The 6,547-nt window shown below is 34.4% G+C and overlaps 1 long non-coding RNA gene across 1 annotated transcript; it reads right to left on the reverse strand.

The window, feature by feature from the left end:
• Positions 1-3,423: 3,423 nt before the first annotated feature.
• LOC145156376 (uncharacterized) lies at positions 3,424-4,184 on the reverse strand. Its single transcript, XR_013736650.1, has 3 exons — positions 4,020-4,184; positions 3,747-3,827; positions 3,424-3,657 (listed from the first exon to the last, which is right to left on the reverse strand). It is a non-coding gene; the product is annotated as an uncharacterized LOC145156376 (long non-coding RNA).
• Between the last annotated feature and the right edge of the window lie 2,363 nt (positions 4,185-6,547).

Raw genomic sequence — 6,547 nt, forward strand, 5'->3', positions numbered from 1 at the left:
AGAACTTCTTATCGTAACCGTTGTTAAGTCGATTAGGAAAAAGTGTTTGTTTTATCCTTGTTTTATCCCTAATAGGTCCCTCTATAATCGCTTGGTGTATACAAGTCATGTATAATTAAGATTGGAAAGACAGTCGACTGAGTGACCCTGCCCTAAATCCACAACCAAACAAGGAACAGGAGATAAGGCGTAATCACTCACTCTATGCCTACAAATCTTAATTATAAATGACCCTAATGTATACACTAAACCATCATAGCTTACATGCAAGGTTTCTTAATTCTTATATGAACGATGTGTTAACTTACGATTTTGAATTTTAATTGTTAAATATTTTCCGTGAAAACTCGATGTTTAATTATTGTTGTTTTAGAAAACGTACCAAAATTCTAGAAGGTTCCTCGTTGATCCTTTATGTCCTATCGTTAAACTCCTATCGTTCCTCTGTCATTCTTCTCTGTTGGACAATCTCTCTTGAAATGTCCCATTTCACCACATGCATGGCATACTTGACTTGTATTAGCATCGGTGGTTGGAGTAATGTGTTGGACTGGAATTCTACAGAAACGGGTAGTATGCCCATTCTTGTTGTAGTTCTTGCAATGCAACTCTCGGCAGGCTCCATAATGATGGAAATTGCACTTGTTGCATTTTGGGCGTACCCCAGCATATTGTCGCACTAGCGTTGGTGCTGGAGTAGCAGATGTTGTGGTTGCAGGGGCGACAGATGTTGTAGCTGTAGGGGCTACCACAGGTTGCTGTCTCTTGGCAAGTTTTTGAAATAACTTGCGCTCCTTTTTGTTCCAGAACTTTCGTTTCTTGTTCTTAGGTTTGTGGGTTGAGGTATTCTCGTAGGTAAGCACCCGTTGGTTTCCTTGGTTGTTACTACGGTTTGAAGTGCCGACACTGTTTCTATTTTCATTTGGGTTGTTAGCATTGAATTGTGCCATGACAGCTGTCACGACAGCTGTTACGGCGGCTTGGAATGTAGCGGAGTCTATATGTAGGATCGTGGTTTCTTCGGTTGGCCGGTTATTTCCATGTGAAGACATGACTCTGTTATATAATGTGAAGCGAGTTTGTTAATAACTATGATCGTTTCTAGTTGTACTTTATCTATTTATATATACATATAAAATTTTCGTTTTGTTGTATGGTTCTCAATGTTTCGACCTACACCCTTATGATGCAGTCCTGGTAAAGAGCAGAAGTAAGTTTTTAGAATGGTTATAAACCGAGTGTCTTCCGAAATAAGTTATCTTAGATCGGTGGATATCATGTTCCAACTTTCAAAAAGGTTTGAAAACAATTCATAACAGAGTCTATATAAAACAGACTCATGAATTTTTATAAATAATCACTCTCAAATGAGATTTCGTGATCCGATTTACTGTTATTAGTTGTGACGGAAAAAGGAAATAAGCTTAATACCTAACGTGAGTAGTATAGTCACCAACTCAGTAGGTTGTATTAATTTATTAGCTATTAGAGTGACGCAAAACGTACTCAAACACTTCGCATGTTTCATGCGTGCCTTCCCTCTGTTCTCTGTTCTACTCAGGCGGTAAAGATTTGATCTATCCTGGTATCTATATGGTATCCTTCTCCTTCGTAGGTATATTGAATTCCCGTGCCATCATACTTCAGGTTTTGGCACTGATCCCTCATTACTTCATAATAGAGAGTTTGAATCCCGAAAGTTCATGCGAACTTCTCATCAGTGCCCTTAATAAGGTAAAGGCACTTGGTGGTTTCTATAGTTTCTTTACTCCTCAACTGTTTCTTTCTCGGAATCCTCCTCATGAACCCTCTTTTGGTTCTGCCTCAAATCCTCTGTTGACTGTTGTAATGGGGTGGTTACATCTATCTATGTTGTTCTTGCGAGAACGAGAATGTCAAAAGAATCTACGATATTAATAAAATATTTTTATTAAAAATAACTTTTACGAGAATGATCCTTACTAGGTCTTTCTATAATTACTTAGTGTATACATATTATATATAATCCAAATCAAATAGACCTTCGAATAAGTGATCCTACTCTAAAACCACATCCAAACAAGGAAAAGGAAGTAGAGTGAAAATCACAAATTCTAAGCCTATAAAATCTCAATTATATATAACCTTATGTATACACTCAGTAATTATAACCTTACCAGTAAAGGTCTTTTAGTTTTCACATAAGTTATTTATTGTACTTAAAATACTCCTGTAGTATTTTAACTTTATGTTTTGTTCTAGTATTTCTTCATATATAGGGTTGGTAAGTTTTAGACTTGTTGCAACACCACCATCAATCCCAAACACATGTTGGTCGTATCTCAAATAAATATAGTTGATCAAGCTATATTTATTCAAGATATGATTACATAACTGTCCAGGTTTGACTGTAGTGTCCAGCATCCAAATACTTTTGTTTTGTTCTTCTTGTGATACTTGATCTAGTATATATATATATATATATATATATATATATATATATATATATATATATAGGCTTAGGTTATTTTGTTTAGAGTATCTATTGTGTTATTGTATGCATAAATGTGAGCCAATCAAATTTATAGATTTTAAGAAAGTGATTAATATATATTATTGAATTAAATATAATTGAAAAATATCATCTTAATTAATTATAAGGGTAATTCAGTCAATTAATATAGACTTAATAAAGGAAAATTGCATTTTTTAAGGGATCATAGATTCTATTAATTTTAAAAATCCGAGTTTAAGAATTATAATTATTTTAATTCGGACATTCTGACAGAATATGTTTATGAGTATATTCAAAATTAAAAATATTCTTGAACCATAAATAATAAAAATATTCTTGAACCTATTTTTTGATCATGAATTTAAAAACTTCTTGTAGAATAACAAATTCTTGAACAATCACTAGAAGAATAAAAACAAAAAATACATTATTTCTTATAGTATACGGGTAAAAATTGTTAATAATTACATTTATTGTTAAAGAATAAAACTAAAAAACAATCAAAACCGGAAAGAATACATCAAAATCTAACAACGACTAATACATTCTAAAAGAAAAATGTGGTCCGTTTCAATTTTGTGGTCCGTTCTTCAAGCATCAACTTCTGTGATTCCAACAGAATTGGAATTCGTCATTCCATTCGAACAGAATTGGAATTCGTGATTTCATCATCATTTTCCCGGCTCTGTAAGTAATCAACATCTCCAACATATTCAGTGATTATTGTCCAGTCTTTGATACATTTATCAGCTTCTACGGTGAATCTGCAACAATAACATATATATATATTAATATCAAGAACACCAAAGGTTTAGGCACAAAAACCCACTTACCCTTCTACAGGATCAAAAACAACCATGAGTGGAGGGCATTCCCCTCTCCTCATCATGCTCTTGCACAGATTCAAGGCCTCAGTGTCTTCTTTGATAAAACCTGCATCCCCTCTTTCTCATAAGCAGGACGATTAGCTGACCTAGGAGCCATGCCATGAATATATGTGAGCTCATTACTGAACTCAACTTCTGTAGCTGTCAATGCTGTGGCTAGTGATGCCATTTGTTCTAGTCTTCTTGCAGGATCCTCACTTGGACTATATGGTAACAGCCTCCTTCTCTTCTTTGATGCCGCTATGTAACTTTTTCGCCTCCTTTTCTTGCCTATATCTACAATCATATAACAAAACAACTCTTACCAATCTTTTTCTATAAAGCAATAAAGCATAAACTACATGAATAAATGATATCTTATCTACCTTGACAATATTCTTCAGCTGAGTTAGAGGACCTCTGGATGCGAAAAAAATCAATGATTTTTGTTTGAACCAATGGGAATCCTGGGTACAGAACAAGAAATGACATTGTTAAAGGTAAACCAATCACTTCTGAAACCTGTACTGAACATCATGTACACATACAGCAATGCATATATACGTAACCTTAAGCATATAATTCTAAGGCTTGTATCCTAGAAATTGGGGGTTGTTCCTACTCAAGAATTTACCAAGAGATTTTACCCTATCGGTTACCTGGATTATCATTCACATAATCAAGCGAATCAATTGCAATTGACGAGGAACCTGAATCGGGGATGAGGGTCGTCTCCTGTGGTCGGAGGTAAGCAGCGTGGAGGAAACGCCAGTGTTGAGTAGCGTCTCTGCTTCTTTCCCCTTCCTCTTCTTCCGCCTAAGTCGAACCCTCGAGGCCATCACCGATTGCGAATCGATAAGATCAGCAGCCATCGGACCTCCTCCCTTCGCATCTCACAGCCAGAGAAGAACAATTGAAGAATGCATGAGTGAGAACGAAGACGACCTGTGCATCGATTCACTTGCTAAGGTTTCTGTCCTTGCCGCTTGGTCTAGCACTTCAAGTAAGAGCATTACAGAGAGTGTCCATGGGGTCGTTGTCAAAAAGGGTTGATTAGGGTTACGGTTTTAAAAGACGATGGGTGGAGAAAACTAAGTCAATTGTTACCTTAATTATAGGATATTATCTGTGGAAAGTAATTATCAAATTACCTATTTACCCTTATTTATTTATTTAATTATTTATTTTTATTTTAAATTTTGATTGGCCCATATTTATGCATACAATAACACAATACTTACTTTAAACACCTGAACCTATCTCTCTCTCTCTCTCTATATATATATATATATATATATATATATATATATATATATATATATATATATATACTTTTTTATAAAAATATTATTATATTTTAAAAGTATACTTTTAGTCAGAGCACTTCGGCCCCATTGTATTTATAGTTGTATATCTTTTATAGGTTGATATACTTAGTTTACTATAAACAATGCTCTGATACCAATCTGTCACACCCCCAAACCGAAACGACGGAAATGTTCGGCGGTGGATAACTTCATGTTAAGTATCACAACACATGCATCATAGTAATCAAAGTAACAACAACCATCATATTGATAATATAATATTTACATTGTGTTCAAAACGTTACTTGAAATACATTAAAAGTACAACAAAAGTTAAGGCGTAAAGCTTCGTCTTCGCAACACCTGAGAGGATACCTGCCTACTAATGATCCTGAGAATACAAGTGGTTTGAAAAAGTGTCAACACTAAAGTTGGTGAGTTCATAAGTATTTTTGTTATAAAAAGTATACTCTTGGTTCTTTAGAAAAAGTTCGCCGGTTCCTTCAGAAAATCCTATATTTTCTTAATAAGTAAAATGACTGTAGTTAATCCTTCTGTAATCTTTTAGTGCATACAAATTATATATAATACAGATCGATTAGACAGTTGAATGTGTGAATCTGCCCTAAGCCCACAAGCAAACAAGAACAGGAAATGAGGCAGAAGTCACACATTCCACTGTCTACCGGATCTTCATAATATATAATCCTAATGTATTCATCAAGTAATTATAGAATTAACATTAATGATTCTCTGGTAGAATGGTATCCACAATACTTCCTTATCTAATCACTTAGTTTATACTAACTATATATAACCTAATATCGAACGGACAGTGGAATGTGTGAATCTACCCTAAGCCCACAACCAAACAAGGAACAGGAAATGAGGCGGAAGTCACACATTCCACTGCCTATCGGATATTATTTATATATAACTTTGATGTATAAACTAAAGAATTATAGAATTAACCATTTAAGGTCCTTTATGTTATACTAGTTTAATAATTTAAACTAGTTTTGTAAATATGTTTCTAGTTTCACTTACTCTACTGTGAAACAATGTTTTCAGTGATAATTGATATCGTTTTCAGAAAGTTCTATCGAAAATTGTTTACCTTTAAAAATAACGATGTTTACCAAAGAAAATCCTATATTTTCTATAAAGCTGGCTGGTATTCTTAATCATTCCGATACCGAAAATCACAAACATAATTACTATACTTACTTTAAGGGTATCTAGTTTTGTTGATAAGTTAAACTGGATAAAGAATTGTTTACCCTGAAAACCTGATGCGGCGATACTACCCTCCTATGATCACTTAATACATATGAGTTGTATATAACCGAGATCGAACACACAGTTGAATGGGTGAATCTGCCCTAAGCCCACAACCAAACAAGGAACATGAAATGTGGCGGAAGTCACACATTCCACTGTCTATCGGATTTCAATTTTATCTAACCTTATAATATATACTGAGTATCATATAGTTAATATCCCTTAGGAAAGTTTAGGAAAAGTATATTACTATGTAAATATATCGTTATTTCTCCTTGTGTGTTATATGACCATACCGACTGATACGACGGGTAATGGGATGTCGGTATCGTTTATGACATTTGTCACCCGCTAACCTGCCGATCCAACTGTAGCTAACAGTAGCAGTGAGGGATTTTTAGTCCCATATAGATCTATATACAAGTGTCACGCTCTCCCTCCAGGAGACTCTGGATCATAAAGATGGACTTCCACTGATACTTAAGTAAGTACTGAAGACGCGTCTCAGAAACTAGATTAACGACTTTACAAGTAATAATGCGAAAACCATTTTATAAACAACTGGTAGTTTTGTAAAAAGATCCATTTGTTCCATAAAC

Source organism: Lactuca virosa, chromosome 2 (assembly GCF_052849685.1).
Source record: "Lactuca virosa cultivar CGN04683 chromosome 2, Lactuca_virosa_CGN04683_v6, whole genome shotgun sequence".
In the NCBI taxonomy this organism is placed as follows: Eukaryota; Viridiplantae; Streptophyta; class Magnoliopsida; order Asterales; family Asteraceae; genus Lactuca; species Lactuca virosa.